General features: G+C 36.9%; 1 long non-coding RNA gene across 1 annotated transcript; it reads right to left on the bottom strand.

The window, feature by feature from the left end:
- Nucleotides 1-1,440: 1,440 nt before the first annotated feature.
- Nucleotides 1,441-13,387, bottom strand: LOC108432740. Its single transcript, XR_001858247.2, has 5 exons — nucleotides 13,347-13,387; nucleotides 5,407-5,481; nucleotides 5,229-5,308; nucleotides 4,173-4,269; nucleotides 1,441-2,380 (listed from the first exon to the last, which is right to left on the bottom strand). It is a non-coding gene; the product is annotated as an uncharacterized LOC108432740 (long non-coding RNA).
- Between the last annotated feature and the right edge of the window lie 484 nt (nucleotides 13,388-13,871).

Raw genomic sequence — 13,871 nt, 5'->3', positions numbered from 1 at the left:
CCAGATGGACTGGCCCGTGGCTGGATCAGTAACGGGACAGAGCTTCATTTCGAGTCAGACACCAGCAAGGTGAAGGTGGGGTACTGGTATGGGCTGGTATTATTAAAGATGAGCTGGTTGGACCTTTTCAGGTTGAAGATGGGCTCAAAATCAACTCCCAAGCCTACTGCCAGTTTTTAGAAGACACTTTCTTTAAGCAGTGGTACAAGAAGAATCTGCATCTTTCAAAAAGACAATGATTTTTATGCAGGACATGCTCCATCACATGCATCCAAGTACTCCTCTGCATGGCTCGCCAGTAAAGGCGTTAAAGATGAAAAACCTATGACATGGCCCCCTTCCTCACCTCACTTGAGAACTTGTGGGCAGTTCTTAAACAGGATATTTACAGTGAAGGAAACAGGACACCTCTCTGAACAGTGTCTGGGAGGCTGTGGTTGCTGCTGCACAAAAAGTTGATCGTCAACAGATCAAGAAACTGACAGACTCCATGAATGGAAGGCTTATCACTGTTATTGAAAAGAAGGGTGGCTATATTGGTCACTGATTTTTTTTTTTTTTTATTTCTCAGAAATGTTCATTGGAAAGTTTTGAGGAAAATACTGATGGAGAAGCAGCTTAGAAAGTGGATGGATGGATGGATGGATGGATTGATGGATGGAGATGAGATAACGTGTGTTTTTCATTTAGTTGCGTAATAATTCTGCACCATTATAGTTGCCCAGCAAATGTGCACATATAGATATTCTCCTAAGAAAAAGAAAACTTCACTTTATTTTTCTTAAACATTCATGTTTGAGGTTTATTAACATTTTGGATTAACCGAGAGCACTGAAGTTGGTCATTAATAAAAATAATCCTCAAATATAAGACTTGCCTAATAATTGTGCACACAGTGTATAGGTGCACTTTGTAGTTCTGCAGTTACAGACTGTAGGCCATTCTCAGCACTGCAGTAACACTGACGTGGTGGTGGTGTGTTAGTGTGTGTTGCGCTGGTCTGAGTGGATCAGAAACTGCAGTGCTGCTGGAGTATTTAAACACCCCAGTGTCACAGATCTATCTATCTATATATATATATACATATATATATATATATATATATATATATATATATATATATATATATATATATATATATATATATATATATATATAATCTCTGCAAAAATATCTCAAGAAAACAGAATAACAAATAAATAGTGGTCTCTGGACTTTTGGAAATGCCATACATGTAATGTAAATATAAAACACAGAGATATTTTTTGTGTAATCTCAGAATTGTTTACATGAGAACAATCACATTCCTCTCCTGCCTACTGTAACTCCAATTCTCATTTAAAATGAAATGAAAACCTGAATTATTCTGATTTTTTATTTTTTTTTTTTATAAACAACATTGGAAAAATGTTGGGAAATCACTTCAGGAACTAAATGACCTTTTCCCAAATGTGTTGAACCATTTATTGTAATGTTTTAAACATGTTTACATCGTTTGTGTCCAATGAAGACCAGAGACAGTTTATCACAAAGTAGAGGCTCTTGTAGGTGAGAAAGGATCATATACATTAATGACTCAGTGTATTTAATGGAAATCATCTTTAAAAAAAAGTAGTTCATATAATTCTGCAGTAGGCTTTGAAAAATGGCCTGTTGAAATGAAATGTGCATGAGTTGAGTAATCTTGTTTCCTATCACCTGAAGACAGCAGTTTCTTGGCCTAGTTTTTTTTTCCATCTCTTGTTTTAGGTGTTATTGGGTGCATTTCTTAAAGAAATGAATACTTAAGGCCATTACAGTGCCATAGCTGACTACAATATTAGTAACACTTTACTGAAGGGCAGCATTTGTAAGACAAGACACCTGCATAAGCCTTTTATGACAGCTGACCTAAATCTACATTAACATTCATAAAAGCCTATTCCAACAAGCAGCAGTTATCATAAAGGGTGCTTTAGTCAGTTTCACCCAAGAAAGTAAAAAATGTATATGTAGGTATCTGTCAGTTGTCTTGAACCCGGTCCTAGCCCAGTGAAGTGTTACAGTAAAGTCCCTGGAAATTGACCCCATTAGCCGTAACCTGGACTACATTTTCCTTACCATGGAGAATCTCCATTCAGCATGGAACCTATATAAAGAGGACTAGGCTTAATCCATTTGCAGAAAGCCAGCTCATGGTGTCAGTGAAAAATAGAAAGATTGCAGCTTCAGGTTTCAGGGGGCTGATATACTCTTTGAGTTGATGCAATTGTGTTGAATATTTATGTACAAGTAAAAAATAACCTTATGTATAATATGAAGATTAAGAAGGAAGGAAATGGTGCATCCTCTGGTAAATTGCCTGGACATCTAGACTGGTCTCTCGCTGTGGCTTCAGATCCTATAAATAATTTAGGGAGAAAATGGTAGAAATGATGAAAATGCAAAAAGTTTAAGGTACTGTATGTTATATGTTTTATAGATATATACAAAACCCCAAGTTGTGTCACTTTTTTTTTCTTATAACTTTTTTTTGCATAATTTGAAAAGTTCAGTTACCCTTTACAGGGTGTTGGAAATTCTTATTAGATAAATTATGAGACAGTAATAAAAAAATGATCTATTTATTATGTGTATTATATAGGGCTGTAACAAATGACTAATTTGATAGTCTAATAATCTATCGATTACTGAAACGAATAATCGATTATTATAAATCATTATAAAGCATATAAATCATTACAAAATGACTTACATATCTATTAGCTTTTAAATTTAGCTTGAGGTTGTTTTATGCATTTGCTAATTAACAATGAAGACAATAAAAATTAATAACTTATTCAAAAATTCACTGTTGTTATTTTTATTACCAATGCAAAAGATAAAAGAATAATTAAAAATTTTTAATTTTTAAATTAAAAAAATGTAAAACCGAGGATGTGCAAAGTAAATATATGCAATAAAATATAACAAAACGAATTCAGTTTTCCTTTAATAAAGAAAACAAAGAAATCAAACTAAAATTTAAACTAATTTTAAACAGTGCAGTCTGTGCACTGCCGTCTGTCTGCACTTTGCTGCAACTAAATTCTACAATAATAGATCTTCACTGAAACGGAGTAAAGTCAGTATCTCTCTGTGCTCCTGCAGGAGGCTCTCTCTCCTTTAACAGCAGAGCAGATAAGAAAGTGGCGAACTTGTTCTGTTTAAATTAACTGGTATCCATTAACGATACCAGAGAACGTGCACTTTGTATACATTACATGGTATATGTGCTGTTTTTACACACTATTTAGTGGGCTCGTATGCGGTTTGGGATGCGGTATATCTTACAGAGAGCCTTTTTCATTCAGTGGACCAATGGGTTTCCTCTCCAAAAGCTCCAGCATGGAGGTTGTGTATCCATGGCCAGGTAAGGTCCGCTTACACACAGCACAACTGGCAACCTTTTTTCTGAGTTTAGCTCCACACTTATGAGGATTTTTAGGCTGTCATCACGCTGTTGTTAACTCTCGAGTAAGTGGTAATGTCAAAACATTCCTAGTGAGCATGAGAAAGATGCGTAATGGCATCACCAACTAATCAGTTGCCAACTAATTTGGTCATCGATTTTAGTTGACTGAGTCGAATAATCGTTGCACCCCTAGTATTATATACTATTAAAGGATACGTTAAACAAGGTTAGGAAAACAGATTTTAGGAAAAAATCTTTTTACATTGACTTCCATTAAAAGTTAGGATTGTTTTCCCTTCTGTAAAGTTACCATTTTGGAGATAAGAGGTTTTGTTCCAAAAGCAACTATACGTGTGTGTGTGTGTGTGTGTGTGTGTGTGTGTGTGTGTGTGTGTGTGTGTGTGTGTGTGTGTGTGTGTGTGTGTGTGTATCGTTGCTGTCTGAACAAAACCTTGTATCTCCATTTTTGCCATTTTTCAGTTTTTGACAGAATTTGAAAGTGCCTGTTGCTCTTTATGTTGTATGTAAATTTCATGACAAATAGACCAAAAGAAACGGCCCAAACTTACCTGGAGAAAACTCTGGTTTCATTTACTTTCTTTAGAAGTACAGTTGTTTTTTTCGCATCTCCAAGTTTCCATTTTAGAGATACCAGGTTTAATTCCGACAATAGCGATTTTATATATATATATATATATATATATATATATATATATACACGCATGGTCATCTAACCCACCTTTGTTGTGCAGCCCCATTCATATTTGTAGGCAGAACTGTTGTACTGTCAGTCCCAGTAGTACAGCATAGAATCCATGTGCTGTTTTTGAAGCCAGCTGGTCAAGAAAAGTGTGTCTGTTAATTCTAAAAGTAGCACTGTTGAGCATTTTCAGTTGTTCTTGGACGTTTTGTGTTCTGCTAATAATAGTCTGTCAAGTTCATTAAAATATTCATCATGTGCTGGGAAGTTAGCTGTAGTCTTTTTATGTTAGGAATTTGTCAGTTTCTACAGTGGCACAGTGTGAAAGTTTTATATTTATTGTACATTGTCAAGTCCCAAGTATATTTCATCATAATGTACTATCAGACACAGTGTGTGTAGAAAAGAGGTGAAGAAGAGGGTGCAGGCAGGATGGAGTGGGTGGAGACGGATGTCAGGGCTGATGTGTGACAGAAGGATAGCAGCAAGAGTGAAAGGGAAGGTTTAAAAGACAGTAGTGTGTCCTGCTATGATGTATGGTTTGGAGACTGTGGCTCTGTCTAAAAGACAGGAGGCTGAGCTGGAGGTGGTGGAGATGAAGATGCTGAGATTTTTGTTGGGAGTGACAAGGATGGACAAGATTAGAAATGAGCAGATCAGAGGGACAGAGAAGGTGGAGCAGTTTGGAGATAAAGCCAGAGAGGCCAGGTTGAGATGGTTTGGACATGTGTTGAGGAGGAATAGTGGATATACTGGGCAAAGAATGTTGGAGATGGCGCTGCCGGGTAGAAGGAGAAGAGGTAGACCTCAGAGAAGGTTTATGGATGTAGTGACGGTGGACATGGAGATGGTTGGTGTGAAAGTAGAAGAAGCAATGGATAGGGCAAGATGGAGGCAGATGATCCGCTGTGGCGACACCTAAAGGGAGCAGTCGAAAGAAGAAGAAGAAGAAGACAGTGTGTGTAACTGTGTCTGTAGTCTGCAATTGCCTCAGAGATTAAATGCAGTACTGTGCAGAAGTGCTGTTGAAGCATTTTACACAGTACTATACATTTTATATCTGATGCATTTACGATCTACACACGTCTTCTTTACCTTGTTCACGTTACTGCCAGGTGCTGTTTCTTTTCCTTGACTGAGAATTTCATACATCTCATAACTGAATGTTGAATTACCTGAAATGACAATCAAAGAACTTGTGCTAACTTTAGGTAAACATTTGGTTAAAATTGGTTAAAATATTGTATTTTTAGATGTATTCATCATAACATACCGTCATAGTCAAAGGTGTAATCTGCATAATCTGGAATTTGTGTCACTCCATCATATTGAGGATGAATTTTGGTACCTGGCAGGACATAAAACACAAATGCTAAGAAGGTCTTAATAAAGTGGAGAGTTTAATATGCAATCATCATAGGCTCTCTTATTCTTGTTTGAAAGAGGCTTTTAATTGGAAATGTAACATTCCATGTACCATGTTTTTCAGTGCTAGAAAAAAGCAGGAAATGTACATTTCATAGAAAATTACACACAATCCTCAACGGCTACTTAGTAGAGCAAATCTGCCCGTGTTTAATTTGTCCACTCTTAACTTTTGTGCACCCTCTGCCACTTTAACTCTTCCATCTTTCCAATCTTCAATTCATCCAGTTACAGCATGTCCATCCAGTGTGTCCTCCCAACAAAAGCTGCTCTTAAGTCTTTGACATTGTACCCCTTTAAATAGACAGTAACTTTCACACAAGCAGCTACCCAAACACACCTCAGCTGCCTTACAAATTTCTTCCTCGTACAGAGAAGATATTTCTGACAGGATTAAATAGGAGAAAATTCACTTGAGATTCCAAACCTGGATTTAAAAATTCCAAGAAAATGGGACTTCCATCAACCATGTAAGACTACCAACACTGTCCCGTTTCAGATAAACAGCTCTTAAAGCTTTCAACTTTGAGAGAAAGGAGAAAATCAAACTCTACTCTTGCATCAGATAATAATAATGATTAATAATAATAAATTACATTTATATAGCTCCTTTCACAAACCCAAGGTCGCTTCACATAGCATGAGTAGGAGGACAGGGGAGAGAAAAAAAAAACTATACAGAGGAGGAGGAAGAAAAAAGCAGAGACAATCCACATATGTTCCTGTCCATCCCTCCACTGTGAGAAGACGACTCAACACTGAGTCTGAAGGATGTGTAGCTGTTACTGAGAAAAGGCAACAGAAAAAAAAGAAGGAATTTTGCACTAGAACTTCAACAATTGGACTTTTGAGATTGGAGTAATGTTTTATGGCGTGGTTAAATATGGAGTTGAGATTATTTGGATAGTAAGAAAATGCAACCAACTTCTAAGCCTTAACGTCGGAAATGTGGAATATCCCTGCAGATTTCTCTGAAAAACTGAAAGCATGTCTCCTGAAAATAATGGCAGGTTATAGAGTGGACACATTAAACACATGCTTTTTTCTGATATGAATGGTCTTTCTGACTGGAAATGAAATAAATGAAGGGTGTTAATAGAGTGGACTGTTGCACCATGCTGTAAATTAAAGATAAGCCTCCAAATAAAGTGTTCACAGAGCAAACACTATTCCAACAAATACAGTCTGAGCACTAAGATGTCTGAGTGGATCCAGCACATTCTCATTGGGCGAATTTGATTTATCCCCGGCTGCAGTGTTACACTGAAGAATCCAACATTCTCATACGATAGAGCTAAAATCTCATCTGGTTATTCGTTCATGGGTCCCTAAAGTAAACTACTGGGCTATTAGGAAAGGAGTTTATGCAGGAAGGCTGTATTGTTTTTTATGTTTTCTAAATAAAAGATGTCATTTCTGAGTAATGTGCCTCAGTGGAAGTGTTTCAACTGATAATTGGAAAGCAGCACGATCACCTGTCACCTTGGGGTTTGTGGGAGGGCAGTGAATACCTAAGCTTCTATTTTTCATTTTTAAATTAAGCTATATCTGGTTTTGGGTCATTCTACCACTGCAATGGTAAAAGCCATGAAAAGTAGCTCATCATAAGAATTTCAGTGTCAAAATTAAAGCTATAATGTAACATGTAAAATGGAAATTTATTCTTATATTCAAATTAAAATTTCGCACTCATGCAATTTTGGGCTCAGAATGAAAATTCTGATTCAGTTTTACCGCTTTTGGTACACTAGTGTATACATTTCATTACACAGAGATTTAGATGCTTTATAACTAGGTCTGTTTAAATTACAGTGTATTTCCAGAACTGCATATTTATGCTTAATTTATCTTATATGCATTTGCACTCTCTAGTACTGCATTTGAATGGCATTATCAAAGAGAACACCATGTTAGAAAGAGGGCAAAACTCATCTGTTGAAAGGAAAACGGCTCCTCTCCTCTTTGGAATTACACGCTTTTGTCCGCTGTACTCATTCTGTTTACATATGTCTGTGTGTGCCAGTGCAATTACAACAAAATCATTTTCTGAGTACATTTTTGGTGAATTAAAACAGAAAATTCATGAAGATGCTTCAATTAAAGATTCTTCATGAATCATGTATGAATACATAGTAGTCATCACTATTGGACATATTGCTCTGTTTCGCTCCATTTTCTAACACTGAATCAGTCACCATGTTTACCGAAAAAGCCTTTTCTGCTGGTCGTGTTGTTGGTCCTACCCTGATGGCATGAGTGACAGGCCATTTCAAAGAGGAAAAGGAGATGTTTTACATTTGAATTTTGCCCTCTTTCTAGCTTGGTGTGCTCTTTGATAATGCAATTTAAATGCATTATTAGAGAGTGAAAATGCAGATAAGATGAACCGCATTTTAATTATCATTTTGACACAATTACTACACAATTACATTAAGCATAAATATGCAGTTCTGGAAATACATTTTAATTTAATCATCTAAATCTCTGTGTAAATGACATTTCAATGTTAGCATATCAAAAAGACAGGTAGTACCTAAAACATAGGTAGTGTCTTTAGTTTTGAGCCCAAAATTGCATATGAGTGGGAAATTGAAATTCAAGCATAAGAACAAATTTCCATTTTACATACTACTTTTTCATTTGAATTTTGTTGTAATGCTTTGTGCATGAAAAGCTTCACAAATTCGTTTTATCTGAAAGATCAATATGCTTATATTTTTGTCTTTTTTAGTTTAAATGATAACATATGTCTTATGTTAAAATTGTTTGATAATAGATCTTGTTTCAAGTGATTGTCACTGATATTACAAAAATATAAAATGTCCTTTTCAAAAAATATTTTTGAATTACTTCTTGTACGGACATCTCTAAGAATGAAAGAACTAACTCTGAGAAGTTCACAGTTTTTTTATTGCTGATAAATTTGGCTAAAATGCTGGAAGCATCATGTGTTGAGAAAAAGGTTGTGTTAGAGGTGAAACCACTAACTGAGGTGAAAGGTATGGAAACTTGGCTCAGGATATGTGAATTGAAGACAAGGAGATCACACAAAAAGGACAAAATTGGAAGTGAATACTTGGTGAAGTCATTCTTTTATGATGTCATTCATCTCGAACAGACTGAGACATGATGGAGCACAGATAATGTAAAAAAGCAGCAGTTCAGGTTCTTGTACCTGGACCTGGCACTTCACTGCTTTGCCCATACAGAACAGGTATAGACAGGATTTTGGGACATTGTTCAGCCTTGCTTGATACAGCTCATATATAGTGAGAGTGTTCTCCTGGCAGCTTTGATATTTTTCTTTTCATTTTTTAATTAGTGGCGCAAATCATCGCTGCAGTCTCCTGTGTTTTCTTTTTGTAATTCCCCTATTGTGATTCCCTTAGGCATGATCTTTTCACTGTGGAATGACTCAGATGTATCTCCACATGTGCATATTTGTAGTGTTCATTGTTCTCACAGCGATCTTAAGAAACTTTGTAAATATCAGCAGCAGGCATCCACCTCCATGAGCTGCACATTTATTATCACTCAGTTGAATGCCTTAAACATTGAGGATGAAACACTTTATTTGATATTCTTCTGTTTCTTTATAGTTTTTTTACATTTGGACACACTGAATGAGTTTATTAAAATTGCACCTAAATATAAATGTAGAAAATGTCTGCTTGCTCTTTGGATAACAAGAAAAAGATCATATACATCTTCTCTTAATGTTTCTAATTTCCTTTGAGGCGCATAAAGCAACCCCCAGGCCCTTTTAAAACCTTCCTGCCTTTATTTTAATTAATTTATTTGTTTGATTGTTTGTTTGTTTGTTTACTCACTCAGCTGATGCAGATGTTGATCGTTCAGCAAATAATAATCTTAAATTATCCCAAAATACATGTCTATGTTAATTTGCACTATGATTTATAAGCAGTTTGCATTAAGACATTCATATTGTCAACCAACCAAAGTCCCACGACGTAGCATTTTTTACAGTATGCCAACAGTTAGCAAAATCCACACTGTTCCTCTTCATTTGACAATGTATCAAACTTAACATTGCATTCAGGAATTGTTCTATTGCATATGTACAGATGTATGTATGTTATACATGCTGTTTTTGTTTACCATCCGTTTTGGTATGCTTTTTAAATTTGAGTTAAAATCAGTACTCTGGATGGACTTTATTGTGAGGTGGTCAGTAATGCTGGGCAGTGTAATCCAAAAACAAAGATGAGTCCGTTTTGGGATGTTACTGGGATGACTCTGCATAGCACACCAGAATTTTGTGAAATGAACTTTTTCTTCATGTTTGGAGAACGTGATTTACATTTACCACCGTGAAACTGCAGCAAAGGCAAAAAAGCGAGACAACTATGGACAGCTCAACATGCTTGGAGGAGAACATTAATGGGCAATTCTGTTACATCAGCTAATAAATGCTTGTGATGGCTGTGGCATCAACAGGGTTAGAGCCAATTCTTAGAAGGTTGAACTGCTCAGGAGCACTGTAATATTCTTCTAAAGAACTACTGAAAGGTTTTTAGAGCAATGGTTCTCAAATTGGTGCTCAGGGACCCACCCAATATTTGTGCTCCAAATCTCAACACACAGGGATAGATCAAAAGTGTTTACTGTCTGGACTGGTTTGAGAACCACTGCTGTGGGGAACCAAATGTTGTTCTACTATGAACTGTTGTTATGCCAGAGAATTCTTTGGTATGTGTTTTATTAAAAGTGCATGACTTTCAGTTACAGATCCATTCAATCACCCCCACAGGTGTTTGGTGGGGCCCTATTTGGCTACCTTTTTGGGTGGTCAGGGAATGTTTCATGATATGTTAGGTTACATGAGGTTTATAGCACCACATGGGCATCCTCTACTTTTATGAACAGTGCTTGTAAAACTTGGAATGATCTGAGCCTGGCTCCACAGTTATCAGCAGCTTTGCTTTACTTGAAATAAGCTTGAATGTTAAAGATAATTTGTATTGTATTTTTTGCATGTCTTTAAAGAGAGCATACATAGTAATTGGATAGAAAAGTCCCTCCAAATGCCAGGTAACCTGATGATGGAGGTGATATTTCTTAATCTGTCAAACACGCCACAGCATGAACAGTACTCATACTGTGAATTGTAACTCAGACACATCATTCATTATCTTGACTAGACAATAGATGGCACCAATTTAGTACCTGATATCGGTATCAGACAGATATCAGGAGAAAAAATGCTCGATCAGACATAGGAGGAGAAAAAACTAATAATTCAGATCCAAACCTGTAACATATCAAGTCTGAATTGGCACTCCTTCACATTGTGTGATGTGATGTTATTTCTTTTTGTAGGGTAGAGCATTTGAGGGCTTTGAGCATAATGTCTTACTAATATTTTAAAGGGCCCTTCTTTTAGATAAGAGTTTGCATAAATTGCATATATACAGTATCTCAAAAACAAGCAAATATTTTATTATATCTTTTCAAGGGATGACGCTATAGATGTACTATAACTTAGTAAGTGTGCAGTTTGTATAGCAATACAGATTTACTATTCTCTGAAAATACAACACACAGCCATGAATGTCTAAATAGCTGCCAACACAAGTGAGTCCACCTCACAGTGAACATGTCCAAATTGTGCTCCAAGTTGTGTCGTTGTCCCTTCCAGGTGTCATGTGACTCGTTAGAGTTACAAGGTTCCAGGTGTGAATGAGAAGCAGGGCTGTTAAATTTGGTGTTATGGGTACAATTCTCTCATACTAGATATTGTATCTATAATGCTGCAGAGGTTGAAGAAGTGGGAGGTCAGCCTGTCAGTGCTCAGGCCATATGCCGTACAAAGCATCAATCTGCATGGCTGTCTTCCCAGAAGGAAGCCTCTTCTGAGGCTGACACACAAGCCCACAAACAGTTTGCTGAAGACAAGCAGTCCAAGAATATAGATTACTGGAACCATGTCCTGTAGTCTGAAGAGTCCAAGATAAACTTGTTTGGCTCAGTGTCCAGCACGTGTGGTGAAGCCCTGGTGAGAAGTACGAAGACAACTGTCTCTTGCCTACAGTCAAGTATGGCTGTGGTAGTTTCATGGTCTGGACCTGCATGAGAGCTCTGATGAATTCCATGGTCAAGAGAGTTAAAGCAGTGCTACATAATAAAGGTGGTCACACAAAATATTGACACTTTAAGCACAATTTGGACATGTTCACTGTGAGGTGGACTCACTTGTGTTGGCAGCTATTTAGACATTAATGGCTGTGTGTTGTATTTTCAGAGGACAGTAAATCTGTGCTGCTATATAAGCTGTACACAGACTACTTTGTTCAAAGTTTCATTTCTATAGTGTCATCCCAGGAAAAGATATAATAAAATATTTGCAGAAATGTGAGGGGTTGCACTCACGTGTGTGTGTGTGTGTGTGTGTGTGTGTGTGTGTGTGTGTATAGCATCATTTGAAAATTGCTCAGTTTCAGCATCAGACCCCCTATCTAAAAAGAAAAAAGTGATATTGCATATGCTGCATTTACTAGACACTGTACAGTTTTTGTTGCTTAGTAACTCAGTCAATTTTGCAGAACAGAATACTATGAGAGTGATTATTCTACCAGAGTTATCCAATGTTTGTCCTTTATACCATTCTGAAGACAATGTCTGTTACCACCTTCTGAATCTCTTGATGTGTATTTGCAGTATTCTACTATTCACCTCACACAGCACAATGTACTCAACTCCAGGATGCAAAAAACAGAACTCATCTAGAAAGGAAAGCTAATACAGCAGAGAAGTGCCTGCAGGCAAAAGTGTTTCCCAGAATCGTGTCTCTTTGTGGAGCTTTTGTTTGTAGATGGTAAAGTGTCTGCAGAATAAGACAGATCCTTTCAGTAACTAAAGCAACTCCCACAAAATAAATATGGATTGAGGTTGACAGAGTGAGATATTTTGTCGCTAATATGATAAACTGTCATGTCACAATGCACTTTCCTGGACATACTGTTGGTACTTAAGGAAACTGCATGTTTCATCACAAGGAGGACAAGAGTAGTCCTATATGAGTGGATGTGGTGTGAAATGGTGAATAAAAATGACAGCATTCATAGTTTTTGGCTTTATTAGTAATGCAGCACTATTGCCTTTGACTCTGTTCCAAGTCCAATCTTATAATTACGTTTCTAAGCTTTTTAATAGAAAAATGCTAATCTGAAAGTTATAATGGAGTTCTGTGAGAGCAGCATTTAGCTTGTGAGTGTTCTTCAGGTGAAGCTGTTCGACACTGAGAGCTCCACTGCGTGGTGAGAGAGCTGAAGCTTTTCAAATGATTCTTATCTTTTGGAGATAATGTCACAAGCCACTTTGCAAGCTGTTTAGTAAGAACCCCAGCCTTAGAAACCAGAAAATTACTTTTGAGAAGGATGAGTGTTCATCACGAATGGTGAAATAGTGGCTGTTCAGGAAAATTTAGGAAAACTGGATACATGGATTTTCCCCTGTTGGCTCCTGTGCCAACAGACTAAAACTGAGCTTGAAACTTGAACTTTTCAAGCTGACACACAATTGGCTGGGAAATTAAAAGGCTCTAGGCCTCATTCTTCTAATTGCATGTTTGAAATCTCAGGAACGTATATGTGTAATTTTAAAGAAAGGAACTAATTACTAATTTGCAGTCTTTGAGCACCTTTTTAGTGTATCACTTTTGTTGACAATTTCCCTTCAGTTTCTCCAGCCTAAAATATGAGTTAGAGAAGTGGGGTGAAACCTTACAAAAGATGCGAGACCAAAAAAAAAAAGAGATGCAGTACTTACCACAGCAGAGAGGCAGCAGCAGAGCAGCAGTCACACAGAGAGAGAGCAGTGAGAGCATGCTGGAGGAGTGAGAGTGTGGAGGAGTGAAATGCCCTACACTCCACATGCTGTGTTTATGTATAGGGATGGATTGGGTTGGGCTGGGCTAGGGCAGGACTACAGGGTGTGAGTCCACCTAACTTAAAAAAAAAGAATACTTAGTATTTAAAACATACAGTCTCATGCAAAGGTTTTTAGTCAAATGACACGTTGATTTTCTAAAATGAAGTTCACACAAACTCTAAAAGTACATTTTACTGCACAATGTCTTTATAAATGCCTGGGCACAAGCAGTAATGTATATTTACAGGTAAAGCTCATGCTGCCAACATAATATGAATGTACAGCAGTGCTTCTTGGTCTAAAAATGATCCTGAATAGAATAAGTAATTATGTCATGGCCAAATAACAAACAATAATTGGTGCATATTGGTTGAATGAATGATCATTGACTTTTCTAACTGTATTCTTTTTTTCATCTCCCCC

The sequence above is a fragment of the Pygocentrus nattereri genome, chromosome 3 (assembly GCF_015220715.1).
Source record: "Pygocentrus nattereri isolate fPygNat1 chromosome 3, fPygNat1.pri, whole genome shotgun sequence".
Classification (NCBI taxonomy): Eukaryota; Metazoa; Chordata; class Actinopteri; order Characiformes; family Serrasalmidae; genus Pygocentrus; species Pygocentrus nattereri.
The sequence above is the reverse complement of the archived record's forward strand: the minus strand, read 5'-3'. Positions and strand labels throughout refer to the sequence as shown.